Source organism: Lacerta agilis, chromosome 13 (assembly GCF_009819535.1).
Source record: "Lacerta agilis isolate rLacAgi1 chromosome 13, rLacAgi1.pri, whole genome shotgun sequence".
NCBI lineage: Eukaryota > Metazoa > Chordata > Lepidosauria > Squamata > Lacertidae > Lacerta > Lacerta agilis.
The window spans coordinates 24214052-24226147 of NC_046324.1; the positions used below are offsets into that span (position 1 = coordinate 24214052).

Sequence of the window (12096 nt, forward strand, 5' to 3'; positions counted from 1 at the left end):
GTATCTGCTGGGTGCTTCAGCCAGCTGAAACCTTATGCAGGCTCATCAGATCTAGAGTGTGCTAGGCTGGCTGGTTAAAGAGCCCTCATCTTGCTTTGTAGGCTTTGATGCCTGAAAGGCTTGGGGAAACAGATGCTGCAGGGAACTCAATCTCTTGAATCAGAGGATAGTGGCAGAGGTGTGTCCTTTGGCCAGAAGGGCCCTGAAGCATTATTTTAATGATTCCCATTCCAAGGAAATGGCCTGAACCTTGACTACCTCAGTATCCTCTGCTGCACACTGCAAAATCCCTGGGTCATAGATCATGACAATAGGTTAAGCCAAGACACTAGCCCATGGTCATCCAAGTGAGGCCCATGGCTAAGCAGGGATTTGAATCCAGACCTCCAAGACCAAACACAAGAGGCAATCCAATTCACCGCCCCACAATGCTTCTCCGTATAGTCTGGTAGGTTGCTGTGCATAGGAATTAAACTATTGAAATATAAACTTTCCTTCTAATAATTGATAACTTACTAAACCAAAATCTCTCTTTCCACATTTTGGTAACGTGCAAGTGCATCTAAATAAATTTAATCAGTAAAAAGGAAGAAACAGATAATCAACATTGATTCACTGAGCACCTTAGATGTTACTAGCAGAATCACAGTTGCAGGGCCCCAAAAGGTGACACTGTCTGACCTGTGCTCCCCAAAGGTGGCAGGAGCACACTAGACACCACCCATGTATTTCAATGCACACAATCCAGACCAAAAAGATGTGCCAGAAACAGACAGCAGCAATTGGCGGAAGAGCACTAGAGGCCTTGCGAAAGTAAGCTAAGTTGCCCTCTGCCATGGAAGCCATACAATAAAATACCTAATTTGTTCCTGGATCAATGTTTTGGCATGGTAGTAAATTCTGAAATAAAGCATTCAATAATAATAATAACAACCAGGTCAAGAGCCCAACTACTAAGTCCATGAGTTGGAGCCAGGACAGACAGCATTAGTTTCACTCCATAGAAAGCCAGTGTGTTCTGACTGTAGCACCTCTGGCGGACTGTTGGTGCTGCACAGCAATAAGTTTTTCACTTATACAAGAGTTTACAAAACAGCACAAATGCATTTTCTCCTTTCACTCACAGCTCTTTGGACCCAAGCCACTGTGTTCAACTGGCTTTATTGTCAAGCAAGCATGCATAGGATTGTGCTGGGCACGTTCCACTCTGATCTTGATTCAAAAAGGTAAACATTTTCAGTCACATTTGCATTTTTTATAGATGCTCTAAGAAATCCGTCAGATGCAAAATGCCAGCGGTGTGCAAGACTGTGCAAAAGGGAACCAGGTACCAGGTGTCCAGATTTTGATAACAATAGCTACAAGAATAATGAGACAATTATGTTTTGGCAGGCAGTTAAGGGTTTTTTTAAAATTCAGTTTTGACATTTATATGAGTGGCATTAATGAAAAAGCTTGGTGCAAGATTATCTCTTTATCATATGACTAAAACAATTAGAGACATTCCATTGATGGATGCTGCGGCCCTCTCCGTGGCACAATAATTATCTTTTAATGAGCCCACATTAATGTAAATTGGATTCATCAGGAAATAAATTTTGCAATGAATGGGAGATGCTCTCTCCAGGTAACCTTTCATGAAAGCAGCATAAACCCAGCGCCTGATGCGTTGGTGGGCTTGGAGAGTTTAGCCCCAGACAGGAGACAAGGAATCAGTTCGGGCAAGATCACATGCTTACTTAGACTCTGCACAGCCCTTTTATGGGGCTGAAAAATTATGTCAAATTAGTTTGTTGCTTCACCTTTGATTAAACATGGATTTATGGTTCATTAATCATGCAAATCTGATCCAGCGCCCCTCCTCCTTTCCTATTAGCAAGGTTTCACCCTCCTCAGGGGTTCAGTTGTTCAAAAGTACACACTAATTATTGCTGCTGGAACCACCGAAATGAGATTCTAACCAGACAACACGTTCCTGCTGTACTGTCAACTAATTCACATCTCACTTGAATTTGTTGGGTCCCCTGTGACTTCCTGGGTGTCTCTATCACACAAGATGGACAGCTTGGCCACAGTAACCCATGCACTAATAACCTCAAGACTGGAGTACTGCAATGTGCTCTGTTTGGAGCCACCAGGCTGTTTTACAGCTATTATGGATTAGAATGTGATCACTGGTGTGACATAAAGAGAAAATGTAATACTTTGCTGCCAATTTGCTTTCAGTGCAGGTTTAGAGTTTTGCAGTACACATTTACAACCCTAAACAACTTGGGATCTGTCTATCTGAAAGAGCACTTGCTCCCCTGTAGACGCAGCTGCTCACTGAGATCTGCAGACAAGGCCCTCTTTGTGGTATCACCATCAGCAAGTGGTGTTCCATCTTTTATTCACCCACAAGTGATCTTTAACATTATTGGCAAACTGTACTAGCTTTCAAGACACAAACACGGGTTCTACCAAGTTACGATCATCAAACAGTGAAGGCTTTAGGTTTTAAACCTGGAAAAATAGATTTTGTAGGATTTCAAAACCCACAAAAAACTGGGAGAAAACGACAGCAGCTGAATCATACATGCAATGGTTTGCTTGAACAATGGTTTGTTCAACAATTTTTGTTGTTGTTGTTGTTATAATGTATCTTGGGGAATGTATAAAATTACATATAGTAAATGGAATACAAAAAAATCAGCATAAAATAAATTTTAGTATTGCCTTTTTCATGCTGTGGAACACTTTTCCAGCAGAGATTCGACAGGCATCCTTGCTTTTTGGCTTTAAGGCATCTTTTGAAAACTTATTTTTATGCTGACAGGCCTATGCAGTTGTTTACATTTTTTTTTCTTGACTAACCAGTAATTTCATGATTGTTCTGTACTGCTTTTAAATGTTTGTTTATATGTTGCTAAACACCACCCTGATGTTTCGTGAGGGGGGGTGTTATGAAAATATTTGTAATAAATAAATAAATAAATAAATAAAGTCTGTTGCCTAAAGTGGATTTCAGTGTTGTTTTAGTTTGTTTTTTTCCCATCCAGGCACACCAAGGTCAGACAACCCAAGCCTGAATGCAGGCTGGAGGACAAGAGCTAATGACTTGGAGAGAGCAGCCATGCCTCTTTGTGTGTGAAAATAAACAACCAGGGAGCCAATGGCAAAGGAAATTCCCCCTCTGGCCACATCTTTCCCCGAAAATGGGTTTCAGTTCAGTGGCCACCTAATGGCAGCCAACCGTAGTTTTCATGCTGGGAGGCAACGGGCGAGACTAAACTCTCACAGACTCCCATTGCCTTCTGCTGCGTGCCTGCATAAGGGCCGTCAGGGCAGAGGGAAGAATGCGGAGGAAGCATTTATTCATTGTTAAGGCAGGTTACAATAGGAAGACACAGCACTCCCGGACTTCCACACACATCCTTCCCCAGAAGTCAGAGACTGTAGCTGGGCTGGCGAGGGCTGCCAGCCCAGCAGTTACATCCTGGATCCCACGCAGTGTGCATGGGGATGAGCATACCTATGCACACACACACACCCCTTGATTTAAGCAAGAAGATGGAGAAGCCATGGGGGATTGAATGCTTCCTGCTCCCAAACTACTCTGCCCATTCTTCCTTGCTACCAATTATACCTGGAATCCTCCCACAACAGTACGGGCCCCATCCTAGTATCCGTTCCTTCCCTAAAAAGGCCAGCCAACATTGTAGACTAGGCTTCCTCAAACTCGGCCCTCCAGATGTTTTGAGACTACAATTCCCACCATCCCTGACCACTGGTACTGCTAGCTAGGGATCATGGGAGTTGTAGGCCAAAAACACCTGGAGGGCCGAGTTTGAGGAAGCCTGTTGTAGACCAACAGGAAACAATGCAATCATTGCAACCCGCAACCAATTAAATAAAAAGTCTCCCTACCATTCAGGAACCCCATGTGGACAACACTGTGTTCTTTCAAACCAGCACAGAGGAAGTGCAAAGCAATCCAAGCATCACCATCATGCCGCTTCCCAATCCCTTCTCTAGTGTCTCTGCATCCTGATATCTCCAAGGGGAGGGTGTGAACCCCTAAAGCAGAGCCATAGGTCAGGGGTGCCCCTGAAGGTGCTCATTAATTGCTGCAAGGGGAGCCCCAGTCATGGGAGGATTTTAAAGATAGGCTGCATAAGCACTTAAGTGTCAGAGATTGCTTCAGAGCTAATCAGTCTTGCCTCCATGTGAAGAGGTGGAGGTGGGAGAGCAGAGGTGACACAAACTCCCAGGAGTTCTGGGCTAATGACTGCAAAGATGCCACCAGGGACAAATTAAGCCTTCAGCGTAAGATAATCTAATACACACTCACCACATCCTAATTTTTGCTTTCTAAAGGAAGCAGTAAAGAGACTCACAGAAGGGCATAAAGAGAGAGAGGGAGAAACCTCAAGATCTCTAACAAATTGCTGATCCAATGGGAGCTCATGCCACCACCTGGTAGGATGCCAATGGATGAAGGAAAACACAAGGGATATCTTGGATCCCCCATCACTCTGTTTAGGCTTAGCACAGGTGGGTGTTTGATATGCTAGCCAGCTGTGGCATTGCCTCACAGGATAAGAGAGTTCCTACTGCCTCACCTTAGCTTGATTAGCTGTCTGGGTGTGAGACTGTGAAGAAGCAGCACTTAGTGGTATATCTAAATTGAATTAGACCACTAAACGGCAACAGTTAAGATACGCATTGGTGTGAAATCAACCAGCACCATTAGAATTACATAGTGAGGATTGGGAAATTCCAGGGAGAGCACCTATGCTCAGCCATGCTGCAGGTAATACAGACAAATGGCGCAGCGGGCCAAGAAATCTGTGTGCATTGATTGTCTCCCCAAATGAGACTGTCATTCTGCAAATCTCTTTCAGTTAGGCATAGGCAAATCTGTCAGTTTCTCTCAGTTTCCCAATGGTAAATTTATTTCTCCACATTTCTGGTTTTTCTTTTTTCTCATGAAATTTCAGCAGCATCTTAGTAGAAATGATTCCTAATATACACATTTTTGCAAAGCAATTCCCCAGCTGTGTTTAGCTACATATATTGCTTTGGAAAGTATGCATTAGGTAGGTAGACTGAATCTAGTTTCTCCCCTATTCCTAATTCCAACTCATCTAGGCTGTGCCAGCAGCTCATTTCCCTTCCCAAGAGACCCCAATAAAAATAAAGCATAATATATAACAATTGCGACAAATGAAAATTCCTTTCACTGCTGAAAGGTTAGCAGGTTTCAAAAGTTAATCACCACCAGCAAATTAGGAAGCATGCACTGACCCTTCCTTTAATCTTCAAAGAAGCACAAGGACCCTGCAATTCTAAAGCTTTGCCATGGTATCCCGAATAAACAGTCTCCTGCTTTGTGTTGCTGTTCCATCCTTGCCAGAAATTAAGTCATGTTCCTAAGGAGGTACTGCATTAGTCACAAAGATATCTCTCCCCCCCCCCCTGCACCCCAGCCACTACAACAGTTTATTAATAGATGCTTGAAATGATCCCAAGTCTGTAGGAAGAATCATCACTTACTGATGTTTTCTGTTCTTGTCTGGAAGTGCAGCAGTAACAAATGGATATTGGTGATAAACCATAAGTATTAAAGTGGAGGTATTAAAAGAAAAAAGGTTAACAGGAGCAAAGAAATGACACTTTAAATGAACAATGGATGAGAGGTTTGCTGGATACAATGGGCTTTGCCAAGAATCAAATGCATTTTTATGCTAAGAGAAGTCAGGATTTCTTTATTGCATTTTTTCCCCCACCCACAGAACGGAAATAAAAAATGCAATGAGGATAACTTTAATTCTGTTGAAAGACGAGATGTTGGGTAGAGTAGCCAAAAAGTTACCTTTGGATTCAACAAACATTAGCACTGTTGCTAAAAGCAAAGTACACAGGGCTGTACCTAAGTTCTACTCAGGGTAAAACCATTGACATTAACGGACCTGAATTAGGCATGTCCATTAATTTCAGCGGGTCTATTCTGGTTATGATTAGCATTAGATACAGCGCACAATCTTCAGCCAGATGCTCCATAGGAAGGAAAAGGAATGTAAGAATGTAAGAAGAGCCTGCTGGAACAGGCGAATGGCCCATCCAGTCCAGCATGCTGTTATCACTGCAGCCAACCAGAGCACAAGAGCTCTCTCCCCTCCTGTAGTTTCCAGCAACTGGTATCCAGAAACATTGCTGCCTCCAGCTGTGGTTGCAGAGCATAGCCACCATCGCTGGTAACCTTGTCTTTGGTGAATCTGACTAATCCTCTTTTAAAGCCATCCAATCAATCAATCCACCCATCCATCCATCCATCTATCCGTCCATCCATCCGTCCGTCCAAGTTGGTGGCCTCATTGTCTCCTGTGAGAGTGAGATTCATAGTGCAACTATGTGCTGCATGAAGAAGTCCTTTCTTCCATCTGCCCTGAATCTTCCAACATTCAAGCTTCGTTGCATGTCCATGAGTTCTAGTGTTATGTGAGAGGGAGAAAACGTTTTCCACCCACTTTCTCTGTGGCATGTGTAGTTTTATAAGCTTCTATCACGTCTGGGCTGATAGAACTGCTGAGCTAACTCTGAACAGAGTCCCCTTCCGTTTCCTAATTTTAACAAAGAGGTCTTTGGATCCATACCAACAACCATACACCCAGGAGAAAATGTAGATTTTTTCCCCTGCTGTATGACAAGCAATGCTTCCCTTGACTTTTGCTCCTCTTCTGACACATGAAACTGGCTCCAAATCAGTGAAGGGTTTCCTACTTATTTTTTTAAAAAAAGTCTTTTGGCACTTAGCATATTGAACTGGCCAAATGTTTACCTGCCATATTTCAGCCAAGCAATTCCTTGTTGTTGTTAACTTGCCCTTGGAGAGGGAGATAGCATCACAATCAGATCAAGAGTTTGCCCATCAACACTCTGCACAGACAGCTTCTATGGAAAACAGGAAGGACTAGTTGCTACAAACATGGATTTCTTTTGGGAAATCTCTTTGTCCAGACAAAAAGCAGTGAGCGCCGATCCAGAACAGGTTCGGCACTTGTGATTGGTTCATTCTCAAAGCAGGCCTAGACCCTAAACTTCATACCTTATGCACACTCTAAGCTCATGTAAGTTAATGTTCTCCAGGTGCAGACATCCATAATGGATGCAGAATTCGTGTTGGGGAAGATTCTCCAGCTGAAGGGTAGTTGGAGTCATCCCACAAGGGAGCAAGCTCAGCAGAGATGTCTCTCTGGAAGCTCTAGAGGAATTAAACCATAACCATAACCTTATTCCATACAATAATTTGCTTAGTGAGTAGACTGCCATTATTCTGAGTATCCTTATGCAAACAGAGAGATACCGATGTGTTCCAAAGTACGCCACACAAATGCATAGCAGGGAACCACACTCCTGGTTCCAATTATAAAATATGGCATCCCATATTAGAAAGACAGGAGAGATCACAAGTTGAGAACATTCCCAACTATACAGCCTGTTTCGCCCATCCTCTTGTCCACTTCTCTGCAAAACTTCAATGTTTTGGAAAAACACAGTAGGGTACCACCATTTGACTCAGTTTGCAATTGTTAAAGCTATCAGCGTATCTGACTTGTGTCAAAATAATAAACGCATTGTAGATTTCCCATGGAAATCACTAAGGAGTGTATAAGCCAGGGATGCAGCAATATCATGCTATTTGTGGGCAATTTGTCTCCCCTGTAACAGACCAAATCAAAAGTAAAAATGATATGGCAGTTTTTCCTGAACTGCAATAGAGATAAATTGGAAGGGTGGCGCCTGGGGATGATTTCTAAAAATGCAGACAGTTTGTTGTCTTCCTCCCAAACGCAGATGAAGGGCCTTCCTTGATTCAGCAAAGGCAGCTTGTTCTGCTACATTCAAGCTGAGAAATTAGATTAATAGATTAAAATGTCATTTTGATGGTTGAAGAAGGTACCCGGGATTAAACAGCCAGCAGATTTTGAAGTTATTGTTTTTAACATAAGTGCTTAGGGAAATGGCAAGGGGGAAGCACCATTTTAGAAGACGCATTCCCCCTGAATTGTTTTTACTCATGAGCAAATCAACTTGAGCTAGAACTCCTACAACTGATGGACGAACAGAGCAATCCAAGATATTTGAAGCCAGTATAAATTGTACTGGGGTAAATTATGCTGGGGTAATTTACCCCTACTACCTTCAGGAGCTGCTGCCAGCTGAGCTGTTTTGAGCCTGCCAGTAGGAAAACAAGCCTTGAAAGCAGAGTTTGACTTACACCACACTTTTTGCCAGTGTAACATCTGCTGGGTTGCTAGGTCACATGACCAAGCTAAATGGGAGTAAGTCTCCCCTTGCTCTACCCCTGTCACATGCTCACCACTCCCACAGAACAGCCAGCCCAGCTGGGGGTAAGCCTGCTCCAAATTCTGCTCATCCTGGTGGATCTTGGGTTTGCGTTGCTCCCTAAGATTACTTTAATCATGCCAGCAAAGCTATTTTATCTTGGAACATGTGCACATAAAAGCAACCCTTTTCTAAGCATTCAACCAAAGCACATGAGGATAAAAAGCTCTTGCACACTGGACTAACCTTTTCCATCAAGCTATCCACCATAACCTCAACATCTCATTCCCGCTCAGGCAGGACCAATTAAAACCCTTTAAGTGTATATATGAAGCTGGGTCCCCCCCCCCATGGGCATCATTTTATGCCCACCACATTTGCAGTTTTAATGCTCATTCTCCCATTTTTGGAGAGATCCTTGTTGGAGTTCCTTGCAATCCGTTTGTTTGTTTGTTTGTTTGTTTGTTTGTTTGTTTGTTTGTTTCAACCATCCTGGACAATTGGGTGTCATCAGCAAACTTGGTCACCTTACTGCTCACTCCTAACTCCAGCTCATTTATAAGCAAGCTAAAAATCACATGTCCATTTATTCCTACCCTTTAGCCATATGAGGACCTATCTTCTTTGCTCATTACTGTTAAGCTTACTCAGGAGTCTTCGGTAGATCACATTCAATCAAACAGGCTTAGAAGCGCCTTGCAGATTCTTTGCTAAACATATGATGTCTGGGAGTGGAAGGGGTGGAGCCAGCTTGTGCAGGAAAATTGCTAGTGCAGAAATGTTCCTAGATTTCTACACACTCTTGTCCTTGTATGTCTGAAGGGAGCTGTGTGTGTATTGCGGGGGGAGGGGGAATATCCCATTAGTGGACCAAATACATTCACTTAAGGTGGGGGTGGGTGGTTCATTCGTGCCTCCCCCCCCCATCAACCTAAGGGATGCAGCTGGTACTCAGAGAAACTGTGAACTACAAAATTATTCTACCCCCTCCCTGCTTTTGGGGAGGCAGGAAGACAATATGATCAATGCTAGCTCTTACCCAAATCAATCTTGCAGCTGCTCCCGTGTTGCCTTCTCATGATGCATATAATGTATAAATTCTCTAAATCTATTCCTGCGCTATTGCCAGCAGCCTGTAAGTCAAGTAAACAAGAATAATAGCAGATATAATGGCATTGTTTATGGGGGGAATAAAAAACCCCCCAAAACATGCCCATCCTGTAGTTCATAAATCTATTTTAAAAATTGCATCCTACAGTTCATAAGGGACTTCTAATTTACTCCTTTCCAACATTGCACAGCTGATGCAGAACCAAATTAAATTTGCAAAATGGAGGTTTTAAAGAAGCTCAATGCAGTTGAAATAAAAAAGTTCCATACTTACAAGCAGTCTTAGAGAAAATGTGGGTTTTGCTCAATCCATTTACAGGCTGAATTCAAAAATGCCTTCATTTACAACTCGCATTTCATTGCAGGGGCCAGCCCCTTCCACCTTTGAGAAGTGAATGGATCCGTGCATCTTGAATGTATGTATGAACACACTTTGTGTGAGCCATACTCCCCACACTACAATTGCAGCAGCAGCAGCAGCAGCAGCAGCAAGCCTTAGAAGAGAAGTGTGAGTGGAGGAAGATCCAGAAATGAGCCATTTTTGAAGAAATTCTCAAGAAGAGAGGATACCAACATACAGAAGAACATGCATGATCAGGCTAATTGCCAATGTAGTACACCATCCTCTGTCTCACAGGGGGCAGTCAGAAGCCATGCAAGTGGGTGACCTTGCCTCTTGTGGGAATGAATTCCACCATGCACTGTATGAAGTAGTTCTTTCTTCTGCCTGCCCTGAATCATAGAATTTAAGAGTTGGAAAGGACCCCAAGGGTCATCTAGCCCAACTACCCTGCAATGCAGAAATCTCAACTAAAGCATCCATGACAGATGGCCATCCAATCTCTGCTTAAAAGCCCCCAAGGAAGGAGAGTCCACAATCTCTCAAGGAAGAACATTCCACTGTCAAACAGACCTTACTGTCAAAAAGTTCTTCCTGATGTTTAGTCGGAAGGAATCTCCTTCCTTGTAATTTGAAGTCATTGGTTCGAGTCCTGCCCTCCAGAACAGGAGAAAACAAGCTTGCTCCGTCTTCCATGTGATAGCCCTTGAGCTATTGGAAGATGTTCTTCCAACATTCAGCTTCACTGGATGCTGCCAAATTCTAGTGTTATGAGAGAAAAACTTCTCCCTTCCCACTTCCTTCCCATCCATGCCTAATTTTACACACCTCTATCATGCCACCTCTTGGTTGCCTTTTGTCTAAACTAAAAAGGATATAGTTTGGTAGCAACAGTCACAAGGATGGCACTGTTGAAAGATTCAGGACACTGATAGCCACCAAGTTAGAAAGCTTGGGTCCTTCCTGCTTGTGGCCTTACTGTTAAGGCATCTCGGCTGGCTACTGTGAGAAGAGGATGTTGAACTACATGAGCAATTAGTCTGATCATGTAGGCTCTTTGTATGTTCTTATCCCCTCTTCCTGAGCAACTTGTCTCTTTCATCCAAGCTTGTCCTAAGGATCTCTGCTGCTGCTGCTGGGTAGAGTTTTGGACTACAATTCCCATCAGGCTGTGCTGTCTGGGCCTCATGAGACATGCAGTTCAAAATACCTGGAGTGCAACAGGTTCAAAAAGGCTACCTTATACTGAGGTGAAACCAGGGTTCTGCTGGGACATGTGGGACATGTATTAATTCAAAGAGAGTGTGGCGACTGGATCTAGAAGTGAATATTAAGACCTGGGCCACATTAATCATTTGCAGCGACATGCTCTATGGCTCTCCTTTAAAGCTAGAAAGTCGTAGAACCTGAAGTTAACTCCAAACATCTTCTAGTCTGAACAGACATTCATTACACCTAAAATGCATCTGACATTTTAATCCAATCTTGCTCTGAAAACTGAGTAAAGAAGATCTGCATGCTCCCTTTTTGATATCTGGGCCCTACCTGCAATTCCAACTAGAAAAGTTTATTCTAATATTTAAGATTACTGTTACCCTTACTGTGGACATAAATCTGGCTTGCATGTATCTATGTTAGTCATTTCTAGAATACCAATTGCCAGAAAGAAAGAATGAAATCTTCCTTCTTCTTCTTTTCACCATTCCCAACCTGATTAACTGATAGATACTCTCACTCATCACAGCTAAATTGTTGACAGACCTGGTGTAAACAATGCACAATTTCCTTACCTCTTAAAACTTTCTTTTCAATATTAAATGTGCCTTCTCTTTTTCAGCCATGTAACTATGTTTTTAATGCCCTCTTGCATATCATCCTGTCCTCCATTTATTTTATATTTAAAAAATTGTAAGCATTTTCAGACTTCCTACCCTGAGGGAAACCTTCCTCTGCCAAAGAACTCCTGGGTTCCAACCTGTCACTGCTATGACTGCCATATTTCAAACAGTGAAAATCTGTTCGCCAAACTTTTTTGGCCAAAGTTGTTGAGTGACCTCCTGCCTGGACTACTGCAGTGCACTCTACTCAGGGCTGGCCATGAAGACAGTCTGTTATTTGTAGCTGGTGCAAAATGCAGAAAGTAGACTGGTGAGTGGAGCAGTCCGATGGGACCATACCCACCAGTCCTGAAAGCATGCTGACTGTCAGCTCCCAGGCCCAAGTCAGAGTGTTAGTACTGGCATGAAAATCTGTACAGTCATACCTCGGGTTGCGCTCGCTGCGGGTTGCGCGTTTTCGGGTTACGGACACACCGAACC

The 12096-nt window shown here is 43.1% G+C and overlaps 1 protein-coding gene across 1 annotated transcript in view; it reads right to left on the minus strand.

Moving 5' to 3' along the window:
* MEGF11 (multiple EGF like domains 11) overlaps window positions 1-12096 on the minus strand; it is a 318441-nt gene that overhangs the window by 172265 nt on the left and 134080 nt on the right. The gene's annotated exons all lie outside the window — the stretch shown is intronic.